Raw genomic sequence first — 12,737 nt, 5'->3', positions numbered from 1 at the left:
ATCCCCAAATTGTCCTCCCTACCCCTCCGTTTTTGTCCTACCTCCCATTTCCTCTTCCCTCACCCTCAGGGCGGCTAGAATATGTGGTCCCCTCTGTATCTAACCTACTACTTAGTAGTCTTGCATCAGTTTGGTCTTGATGCCTCCCTTATTTCCCCCTGTAAGTGGGCGCAGGGCTAGCTAGTTCAAGTTGCATGGTTTTGCCTGAAAAAGAGAAAGTAAATAAACTGGGGTAAGGGTCTAATACCCCGAAAATGGGCAGAATCCTTCTAGAGGTTCTCATCATCGATTTGGGAAGTGCATGAGAACAAGAAGGTGAAACACTCCACTAGTACCAAAAGAAGTGTCAAATATCCAGTGAGGACTCCGGTTATATCGATAGGCACCACAAAAAACAGATTAAAAAAATAATAATAAAAAAAATAAAATAAATTAAAAAAAGATAAAAAATAAAAAACCAAACAAACAAAAAAAACACGCCGTGGTCTTGAAATAAGAAACATGGCGTAGCACAAAACGCAAGAAGAGAAAGGAAGAGAGAGAAAAAAAAAATAAGAATAATTGGGGACAACAATTTCAATAATCACATCCAAACAGAGAAATTGACCATAATAGCTAGGTAAATAAAAATAATAATAACGATAATAAATGAAGGTAAGATATATATATAAATGTCCAAGGTTTTGTGTTTTTTGTATTTTTGATTTTTCCCTCCTGCCCTGGCACAGTAAATATTGGGGTCATTCGAAAAGGAATTCACTTGCCCTATGCGATATGGGGTTTCTCCGTCCTTGGAGTATAGTGTCATGGGATCAGCTCTTTGCTCAGGATCATTACTCTCCCGGTGGTGTGGTTTTTTTTTTTTGGTCTTTTTTTTTTTTTTTTTTTGATGTGTGGAAGACTTCTGCTCTGTCCAGGGTGATACAATCAGAGTTCTGTGTTTAGAGGTCTCAGTGTCTGTACAGATCCTGAGGTGGGACTTATGGTGAAGTCAGTCTTTGTGAATCTAGAGGTTCTGTTACCTCAGTGCCATTTTAATCCATCTTCTGTGGTTGGTGGTCTTGGTCTTTGCACTGAACCTAGGATGGCATCTAGAATAGCGTCTTTCTTTGTGCTTCCAGAAGCCCCTTTCCATTACAATTGTCTCTGCCGGACCTTTGGAACTGGGGATCATGCTTATTGTGCAGGTCTTAGCTCAAGCCCTAGACTGGGGCTTTTTTATTGGTCCCAAGATGTATACAGTCTGGTCGTGGTTCTAGCAGCCAGTCATCTGTAAATCACAATCTTGGCTTTTTGGACCTACCAAAGGGTGCCACGTCTTCTGGTTTTGTCTTGTCGTTAGCTGGTAAGGTAGGCTAAACTGCTCTAAGGTCAAGTTGTTCACATTTTCCTCATTGTCGGGATATCATGTTAGATCTGGCCCTTGTTGTTGACCCTGCAGTATTAAGGCTGTCCCAGATGGAGTTTGTTTCTTGCAGCTGTTGTGAAGAGCTGTGCCGTTTCTATGTCTGGGATCCAGGGTTCAAGGCTGGATGAATGGTATCTAATCACCTGAGGTCTAAGTTGATTCCACATGACATATTTTCAAGGTAGGAGATATCCCTGTATTATAAACAACTATGAGTTCCTATCTCTAGTAGATAAGAGCTCTTTTTTTTTTGTATGTAAGATTTCCCCTTTATTTAGTGTGCCTTTGCATGGGGAAGTGGTGCTCCGTTATATTGTCGGTGTATTTGGGGTGGACAGAATGGGTAACAGAAATAGATTGCATACCCAAAAACAATAAAAAAAAAGAAATAAAAGTATATGTGCCCACAAATGTATATGTAGGACAAACATTTAAAAAAATTAATTAATTAAATAAATTACAAAAAAATAAAATAAAATGAGTTAGCGAAGTTTTTAAAGGACCAAAGTGGTGCAACAGACTACTTTACAATTGGGGGAGAACAGGTAAAGAGGTAGTGTATTACAGGTCTTATTCCTATGTTGGAAGTACAGTTTTTCCCGTTGTCTTTTGGATTTTTCTTGTGGTGTCTGGGTTTGTAGGCATCTTCCAATCACAACCCCTGACCTTCTTCAGATTGGTAAAAATTTTGCGGCAGGGAGGTCTTGGAAGAGTTCTTGCATTGGGGATACTATTGGACCTAAGTCCGGTTTCAAGAAACAGTCCACGTTAGGGGGAGATGGTAGGGAGGGTCTCGCAGCATGAGTCCACAGGGGAGTTGGCTGTCTTTTCTTGCAGGAGACGAGGTGCGGGTTTGGCTGGGTGTCCCATCGCCTGGGTGCTGGGTACTGGTTCGTTGGGTGGGAGGTCGATCTTGATGCCTAAAAGATTAAGGGCTGAGGGTGGAGAGTTTTAATATGGTGGGAGACCTGGATGGGATTGAGGGGTGAAGGGATAGTTGGATTTCCGGGGGGGAGAAAGGGGAAGGTATATGGGAGGGGTATGAAGGAAGAGAAAAGAGAAAATATCAAAGAAAGAAAGGGAAAAGAGAAAGGGAAAAAAGTAAAGAGAAGAATAGAAGAGAAAAAAAGAAGAAAACAAAAAGTAGTGAGAAGAACGAAGAGAATTGCAAGGGAATGCTGGTTTGGTTGAATGTGTTCGATGACTAGAGCCTGTAGTTTAGGTCTGTACATCGCAGGTACTGCTTTGGTGGACTGACTGGTCACATGCTTCAATTCCTAAATGAAGGTTTAACCTAGAGATAAAGTGTATGTTAAAGAGTTTTCGCATGGCCATCTCGTAGTGCAGGCAAGGTATGGTATCTCGTGTGGTATCCCGAGTTGCCATCTTAGTTTGTCCGCCCTTTGTATCTAAGGGCGCCTGTGAACAGAAAAGCTGAGAGGTTATTTAAAATATAGTAAGGTAAAGGGATTAAAACGTAGTGTTATGGTATGTTGCCCTTGCAGTCCGTGAATTCCCGTGGTGTTTTATACTTGTGTTCCTGTTAACGATCCCTAAGGGATTATTGTGGGCCTTTGTTGTAGGAGTCTGATTACATACCTGTTCTCTCTATGTTGCTGTTTCTGTTTTCTTTGTGGTATAATGTGCTGTCAAGAGTTTGCGTTGTTCGTTTTTCATGTATTTTGGACACTGCTTCCACGTATATGTTGACTATTACAGTGTTCGGAGTTTCTACCCTGTTGAACCCTGTTATATGATTGTTAGGTATTAGTTGTGTGTAAAATGTATGTTCTAGGTATTTCAGAATAGTGATACCATTCTGTGTTTATCTTTTGTCTTCTGACTTACTTCGTTTAACATAACATGATCTAGGTCCATCCACGTTGCTGCAAAGTCTGTGATTGTATCATTTCTAACTGCCATGTAATATTCCATTGTGTATATGTACCACATCTTAATGATCCATTCATCCGTTGTTGGACATCTAGGTTGGTTCCAAGATTTGGCTATTATACTGAGTGCTGCGAAAAATAGTGGGGTGCATCCATATTTTGGAATGAATGTCCTTCCATCTTGTGGGTATATGCCTAGGAGAGCAATTGCTGGGTCAAATGGCAGCTCAATTCTGAGTTCTTTGAGCACTCTCCAGACTTTCCTCCATAGGTGTTGGACTAGGGGGCATTCCCACCAGCAGTGGATGAGAGTTCCTTTCATACCGCATCCCCGCCAGCAAAGGTTGTTTCCATTATTTTTGATGTGAGCCATCCTCACTGGTGTAAGGTGGTACCTCATTGTTGTCTTGATTTGGATCTCCCTGATGATGAGTGAAGGTGAGCATGTTTTCATGTGTTTGTTGGCCATCCTTCTGTCTTCCTCAGAGAAGTGTCTATTCATTTCTTCTCCCCATTTTTTATAGCTTTGATTGGTTTTGGGGGGCTCAGCTTTCTGAGTGCTTTGTATGTTCTAGATATCAGCCCTTTATCTGATATGTCGAGTGAAAAGATTTTTTCCCATTCTGTTAGCTGTCTTCTTGCATTAAGTAGGGTTTCTTTTGCCATGCAGAAGCTTTTTAGTTTGATGTAGTCCCATTTGTTTATATTTGATGCTAACGTTCTTGCCATTGGTGCTCCATTCTCAAAGACCTTTTTGATATATAGGTCTTCTAGTGTTCTGCCTATTTTGTTCTCGATAAACTTTATGGATTCGGGTCTGATTTCAAGGTCTTTGATCCATTTTGAGTTGATTTTTGTATATGGAGTAAGGTATGGGTTGATTTTCACTTTCGTACATGTGGTTTTCCAGTTGTACCAACACCATTTGTTGAATAGGCTTTCTTTGTTCCATTTCAGATTCTTGCCTCTTTTATCAAATATTAGTTGGCTATATACCTGGGGGGTTATGTATGGGAATTCTGTTCTGACCCACTGGTCTGAGGTCCTGTCTCTGTTCCAGTACCATGCTGTTTTGATTACTATGGCTTTATAGTATAGTTTCAAGTTAGGTAAGGAGATGCCTCCCAGCTTCTTGTTTTTCAGTATTTGCTTGGCTATCCTGTATCTTTTGTGGTTCCAGATGAATTTTGTGAATGATTGTTCTAATTCTTTAAAGAATTGTGTCTGGATTTGGATAGGGATTGCATTAAATCTATATAGAAGTTTGGGTAGGATAGTCATTTTGATTATGTTAATTCTACCTATCCATGAGCATGGGATGTTCTTCCATTTCTTTAGACCGTCTTCAATTTCTTTCTGAAGTGTTTTGAAGTTTCCCTGGTATAGGTCTCTCACTTCTCTTGTAAGGTTGATTCCTAGATACTTGATATTTTTTGAAACAATCTTAAATGGAATTGTATTTTTAATCTCTCTCTCCTCAACTTCATTGTTTGTATATAGAAACGCTACTGTCTTTTGTGTATTGACTTTGTAAGCAGCCACTTTGCTGTATTGGTTAATTGTTTCTAGGAGTTTTACTGTGGACTCTTTAGGGTTTTCGATGTTTATCATCATATCGTTGGCAAATAGAGATAGCTTGTGTTCCTCTTTCCCTATTTGAATTCCTTTGATTCCCTTCTCTTGTCGAATTGCTATTGCTAGAACTTCTAAGGTTATATTGAATAAGAGTGGAGAGAGTGGACAGCCTTGCCTAGTTCCTGATCTTAGTGGGAATGCTTCTAGTTTCTCACCATTGAGTATAATGTTTGCTGTAGGCTTATCATATATAGTTGTAACTATCTTGAGGAAGGTTCCTTCTAACCCTATTTTGCTGAGTGTCTTTAACATGAAAGGATGTTGGATTTTGTCAAACGCCTTCTCTGCATCGATTGATATGATCATGTGGTTTTTGTCTCTCATGTTGTTGATGTGGTGTATAATGTTGATTGATTTGCGTATGTTGAACCAACCTTGCATTCCTGGGATGAATCCCACTTGATCGTGATGTATGATCTTTTTGATGAAGTGCTGGATTCGGTTTGCTAAGATTTTGTTAAGTATCTTTGCATCTATGTTCATTAGTGAGATTGGTCTGTAGTTTTCTTTTTTGGTAGTGTCTTTGCCTTCTTTGGGAATGAGTGTGATATTAGCCTCATAAAAGGAGTTGGGGAGGATTCCTGTTTTTTCTATGGTTTGGAAGAGCCTATGGAAAAGTGGTAGTAAGTCTTCTTGAAATGTTTGATAGAATTCACCTGTAAATCCATCTGGGCCTGGGCTTTTGTTCTTAGGGAGTTTTTTAATTGCATCTTCAATTTCCTCTGAGGAGATTGGTCTGTTTAGGATTTCTAGATCTTCATTTTCCAGTCTTGGAAGAGGGTGTTTGTCCAAGAATCTGTCGATTTCTACTGGGTTCTCTAGCCTAGTTGAGTATAGTTGTTCATAATATGATCTCATGATATGTTGTATTTCTTGGGGTTCTGTTGTAATCTCGCCCCTTTCATTTGTGATCCTACTGATTAGGGTGTTTTCCCTCTTTTTTTTGGTGAGTTTTGCCAATGGTTTGTCTATCTTGTTTATTTTTTCGAAAAACCAACTCCTGGTCTCATTGATTTTTTGTATTGTTTTCTTAGTTTCGATGTTGTTTATTTCTGCTCTGGTTTTTATTATTTCTTGCCTTCTGGTTGTGGTTGGATTTCTCTGTTGCTGTTGTTCCAATTCTTTGAGGTGATCTTTTAAACTGTTGGTTTTGTTATTTTCCTGTTTCTTGACATAGGCCTGTATTGCAATGAGTTTCCCCCTAATTATTGCTTTTGCTGTGTCCCATAAGTTTTGACATGTTGTCTCTTCATTGTCATTTGTCTCAAGGAATCTTTTTATTTCTTCCTTGAGTTGTTCTTTGATCCAGCTGTTGTTGAGCAGCATGTTGTTTAATCTCCAGGTATTAGTTTTTCTCCATTGCTTCTTCTTGAATTCAATTTTGACCTCTGTTGCATAGTGATCTGAGAGGGTACTTCTAATGATCCTTACCTTTGTGGTCTTATACAGGTTGGCTTTGTATCCTAAGACATGGTCTATTCTGGAGAAGGTTCCATGTGGGCTTGAGAAAAATGTGTATTCTGCTTTCTGGGAATGGAGGGCTCTATATAAGTCTATTAGCCCTAAATCTTCTAATTTTTCATTCAGAGCTCTTATTTCTTTGCTATTTTTCTGTTTGGTGGATCTGTCCAGTGGTGATAGTGGAGTATTGAGGTCCCCTACTATTATCACATTTCCCTTCATGTGTTTCTCTAGGTTTGCCAGTAGTTGCCTCACATATTTTGCTGACTCTACATTAGGTGCATAGATATTGACCAGGGTTAGTGTTTCTTGATCTAATGTTCCCCTGATCAGTAAGTAGTGACCCTCTTTGTCTCTGATCACTTTCTTGAGGTTGAATGCAATTTGGTCTGATATAAGAATGGCTGTCCCTGCTCTTTTTTGTTTTCCATTGGCCTGAATAATTACTTTCCATCCTTTTATTCTAAGCCTGTGCTTATCCTGTAACTGTAGGTGTGTTTCTTGCATACAGCAGAAGTCCAGTTTATTTTTCCTAACCCAGTTCTCTACTATGTGTCTTTTAATTGGAGAGTTTAGTCCATTCACATTTAGGGAAATTATTGATAGAGAGGACTGTTGTGCAGTTGTATTGTTTGGCGTGATTGTTGTTACAATCAGGGGTTTGGATTGTGTAATTCGTCTCTGAGTAGGTCGCTTAGGATCGGCTTAGTTTGCACAAATACTTCAAGTTCGTTCATATTTGAGAATGTTTTTAGTCTGCCCTCCCATATGAATGATAGTTTTGCTGGGTATTGGACCCTAGGTTGGAAATTTCTTTCATTCAGTCGTTCAAATATGTCATTCCACTGTCTTCTTGCTTGAATTATTTCAAATGGGAGATCTGGTTTGATTCTTATGTCCTTTCCTTTGTACTTGAGGTTTTTTTTCCTCCCTTATTGCTTTCAGGAGTTCCTCTTTCTCTTTGTTTTTTGCCATTTGGATTATTATGTGTCTTGGTGTTGGCTTATTAGGGTCTATTTTATTAGGGACTCTCTTGACTTCCTGGATTTGTCCTGAAGTGCCTTTCCAGAGGGTGGGGAAGTTCTCAGTTATTATCTCCCTAACTACCTGTTCTTCCCCCTTCCCTATTTCCTCCCCTTCTGGTATACCCACAATTCTTAGATTGTTTCTTTTGTCCTTGTTCATTAGATATTGGATTTTTCCTTCCAGTGCTTTGCCTTTTATTTCTTTGTTGGTTTCTTGATCATTTTTTGATTGTAGTTTTCCTTCGAGTTCTTCGATGTGCTTCTCCAACTCTGTGTTTCTGCTCGTAAGGCTTGTTACTTTGTCTTTTAAGTCCTTCACTTCTTTTTGTATGGAATCTCTCATGTTCTTTGACATTTCTTCTTTAATTTGGCTGATTCGTTCATCCATGGCTTTCTTATACTCGGTTGTTAGGGTTTCTTTCATTTGTTTTAGTACTTCTTGCATTTCCTTCTTCATGACCACTTTTAGGTCTTCTTCCCATGGTTCTGTGCGTTTTGGTGGACTTGGAAACTTGATAGGATTTGTCATGTTGTCTCCAGTTATTAGGGATCTCCTTGATTTACGCATAATTCTTTGTATTTAATGGTGTGTTTTGGAGTGCTGTGGTTTCTAATTTCGGCCTGCTTTGGTCTCCTTCCTGAAGGTGTTTCTAGAGGGTGCTGTTGGGTGAGCTTGTTGAACCTAGCTCTTTCTCCTCCCCTTTGCTACCTAGAGTTCAGTCTTCCTATAATAGGTATTGTTGCTTTTCTATTCCTTATTTCTGTCAGCGGTGCAGTTCCTCTCCAGGCCACAATGGATGCTGGCGCTGTTGAGCCTAGTTCTCAATCCCCCCCCCTTCCCCTTAGAGTCAGTGGAGCTCCGCCCCCTCCAAGCCTCTTGAAGGGGTTCCCTCAAACCGGCCCTTAAGGCTCTGCCCTCACCCTTGGGGAGTCCCTGGTCCGCTCCAGGGCCCAAGGGGGTGGACTGCTCTAGGTCACCTGAGGGTCCAGATGGCTGGCCCTATCTCCCTGGTCTATTCGGGTCACTCAACTTACCTTTCCAGGCGTCCACCCGGGGGGAGGGACTCACCCGAGTCTCTCTTGGCGGTGCGCAGGGGTCCTGACGCCGGGCAAAGAAAGAGACTCACCCGAGTCTCTCTTAACGGCGCTGGGGTCCTGTCGCAGGGCAAAGAGAGAGACTCACTCGGGTCTCTCGCTGGGGTCCTGTTGCCGGGCGAAGAGAGAGACTCACCCGAGTCTCTCGCTGGGGTCCTGTTCTGTATGTCACTTTTTTAAATGAATAGAAATAGGAAACCATATTTTGTCCATTATATATTAGTCCACATTTTTAATGTTTCCCATTTCATATTATGTTATTATTTTTTCATTTATTTAACTGTTTTGATTATCTATATAACACTATTTTCTATGGTTAAAAACAATTTTTCAAAAAAATACCATTGTCAAGGTTTTAACACAAGCACAATAATAATGACAAACATAGAAGACCTCCAGACAAATATAGAAGAGCTTTAGTTATGCATTAAAATTGTCTGACGTCTCTTCTTCAACCAATCTTAAACATGATTTACTGATTTGATCCTTACAGCATAAAGATTTTACTATTTCAAAAGTTCCCTTCCTAGGCTCTCAGTTCTTCCCCCCCCCCCCGGCTCTCAGTTCTTACCACTTCTTTATTTCCATTTACTACATGCGTCTTTGATCACTGTTTTTTTTATCTTTTTGTAATTAGAGCCTAGCCTTTATATTCTTTATTCTATGACACATGATTTATTCCGTATAGATAATATTGTTCAAACTCTTCTCCAACAATTTATTCATGCACCCTCTTTTACCAGAATTAATTTTTATTTAATATAATTCCTTATCACTTGGTTTTAATAAAATATTCTCTAATAAAAATAATAACAATCCTTCAAAGATCAAATCCCATACCTGTCATAAAGTCTTCTCTAATGCTCCAAATCATAGCGCTTAGCTTATTATAATAAATAATATGACCACCATCCTTTAATATTTCGTATATACCATGAATTTAGACATCTTATCAGGAACACAACCTCCTGAAGAGAGAGACTGGGTTTAGAGAGATGAAATTTGACTGAGATTATCCAGTTAATTAAGTGGCAGAACCAGGCTTTGGATTATATAGCTCACAGATTTGACCTATATGGAATGTCCCCTCTCTGCCCAGCTATTAATTTGGTGGTTTAGTTTTATAGTTAATGTTTAATTTTATGCTAAAACTTTTAGAGATCAAAAGTTTTCATAGAGCACAACCTACAACCATTACCATATAAATATATCCATGGCACTTTAACTATTTGATATCTGACTTAATTCAAACCTGGCACAATTATTTAATTTGGTATACTTATTTCATTCAAATCTACCAGTGATAATATAAAAATATCTGGAGGGCTGGAGCCCCCATTGCCTATTCTCAGCCAATCAGGCTAGCAGTTCAATGCAAAGGCCCACGAATGTGATACTGCTAACTGTTGTACTATTTCCTGGCCTCAAAAGAAGACTCTTTTAGAACCAAATGGTCAAAAGAGATTCGATAAATCTATTATTTGATATTTATTTATTTTTCCTATATAGTATGTGTCATCAAGTTCACCTAGAACAAAATAGTTCATGTTGTATTGGACTAATCAAAACTTCCTTCAGCCTAATCAACATCAATAGGGTTAAATGAAGTAAGATGTTAGAATTGATATTGACAAATAATAATCTAATGAATTTTTATCGTCCACAGCACTGTCATGGAGACTAAAAGCATTTATTTCAGAAAGCTCTTTACCTCAGCAGTTAACTTTTACTACTTCTAAATAGATCTTGTTCTAAAGCTGTGGTCTTCAGGCCTCTTTATGCCTGCATACCTACAATGAGGAACATAAAATGGGAGTACAGAGTGACTGGTGACAAGACGTTTGCCTTGCACACAGCTGACCCAGAATGGACGTAGGTTCGATCCCGGGCATCCCATATGGTCCCCCTAGTCAGGAACAAATTCTGAGCACAGAGCCAGGAATAACCCCTGAGCACCAGCAGGTGTGGCCCAAAACACAAAAACAAAAGCAAAGAAAAGGAGCACATCTAGAAATCAGTGCTACATTCACTGAGTCACAGTGTCTAAAATACAGTTTAGCCAAGCCTCTATCTGTTTGCATTTCATACTCATTCATAGTCATGTAGTTCATTGAATCCACTCTTCCTCTTTCGTCATGATCCCTACATGTTATTGAATGGATCTCTTGCTGGATTTTTACCACTCCCAAACATGTTTTACTTTGTGTGTGTGTGTGTGTGTGTGTGTGTGTGTGTGTGTTGGGATGGGAGGGTTTACACCAGAAGGTACCCAAGGCTTTACTCCTGGCTCTGACTTAGGATTCATTTCATCCATCCCATGTGGGATGTCGCCGATTGAACCTGGGTTGGCTGCCTAAAGGTAAGCACCTTACCCATTCTACTATTGATCTGGCTTCTGTTTAATAGAGTTAAGGTCTGTGGACCCCATTTAAGAGCATTGAAATTAGTTTAACAACAGTGACTCAATTCACCCAAACAGATTTTGACCGCCAATGCACAGACTTTTATCTCTTTTCATAAAACTCCATCAATGTTGTGATCTCAGACACAGAATTTTAAAACCAGATGTTATTGATCATTGGGATTTTCTTCCAGTCAGCTTTGTGAATGAAAGATAGCTATGAAGTCCTCCTTGTTCTTTCCATAACAAAAGTTTCATTCATACACCAAAGTTCAAATATCATCTGATATTGAGTGTCCGTGAAGTCTTATTTTCATGTATTAGTATCGTGTATTGTCTAACTTGACAAAGATCACAATTCATCGCATGTGTAAGTGGAACATTTACTGAGTGTCTTTTTTTTTTTTTTTTTGGTTTTCAGGCCACACCTGTTTGATGCTCAGGGGTTACTCCTGGCTTAGCACTCAGAAATTGCCCCTGGCTTGGGGGGACCATATGGGACGCCGGGGGATTGGTCTTTCCTTGGCTAACGCTTGCAAGACAGACACCTTACCTCTAGCACCACCTGGCCGGCCCCTACTGAGTGTCTTTTTATAAAACATTTAATATTTTAGAATTATATTTTTAACCATTTTTATTTTATTTCTGAAGTCAAAATACTTTTAAAAGATGCCTTCCGAATATACCCCAGGAACTTAAAAATACAATACAAAAATCTCTTCCTCACACCTATCTTCACTGCAGCACCATTTATAATAGCCAGATTCTGGAAACAACCAAGATGCCCTTCAACAGATGAATGGCTAAAGAAACTGTGGTACATATACACAATGCAATATTATGCATCCATCAGGAGAGAGGAAGTCATGAAATTTTCCTGTACATGGAATCTATTATGCTGAGTGAAATAAGTCAGAGGGTGAGAGAGTCTCACTCATATATGGGTTTTATAAAAATATTAAAAGGCATTATTGAAATAATCCCCAGAGATGAGGGCTGGAAGGACCAGCTCACAATATGAAGCTCATTCCAAAGAGTGGTGAGTGTAGTTATAGAAATAAGTACCCTGAGAATTAGCATAACAATGTCAATGAGTGAAGGAAGTAGAAAGCCTGTCTCAAATACAGGCAGGGTGGGGAGATGGGAGCAATGGTGATGGGAATGTTGCACTGGTGAAGGGGGTGTTCTTTTTATGATTGAACCCCAACTACAATCATATTTATAATCACTGTGTTTAAATAAAAATATTATTAAAAAATAAAATAAAATGTGCCTTCCCCCATTACTTATCCTCTGATAATAAAAGTAAGAAAGAATCAAAGTTAATTTTAACCCAATGATAATAACTAAATATGGGTTTCAACAGTCAATAAATATTGTATCTCCAGTCCATGAAACCAACTGAGAATTTCAGTACTTCCTTATTCTAAATATTTTACTTATATTTGCCATGGTCATACTAACTTCAATTTATAAGTTTCTAAATTCGTTGTGTACCTATTAAGTGCCAAGACCTCTACTACGTGGGTTTCATGTATAATTTCATTTTCTATGAGATGCATACTATTATAAAATCTCCTTGATAGGTGAATAAATTGACATCAAGGAAATAACATTTTTTGGTATGGCTGTTTAGTTTTTGTATTTTTTAATTGAGTATGATCATTCTGTCTGCCTCTCTTCCTCTGACTCATTTTACTTAGTTTGATACTCTCCATGTCCATAAAATTCTATGATTTATTTGACTGAAAAACAATAAAAATTTTAAAAAGAAAATAAAGAGACTATGTTTAATTCAGCACACTTGGTTAGTAACTATG

The sequence above is a fragment of the Suncus etruscus genome, chromosome 16 (genome assembly GCF_024139225.1).
Source record: "Suncus etruscus isolate mSunEtr1 chromosome 16, mSunEtr1.pri.cur, whole genome shotgun sequence".
NCBI classification, from domain to species: domain Eukaryota; kingdom Metazoa; phylum Chordata; class Mammalia; order Eulipotyphla; family Soricidae; genus Suncus; species Suncus etruscus.
This window is presented reverse-complemented; position numbering follows the sequence as displayed.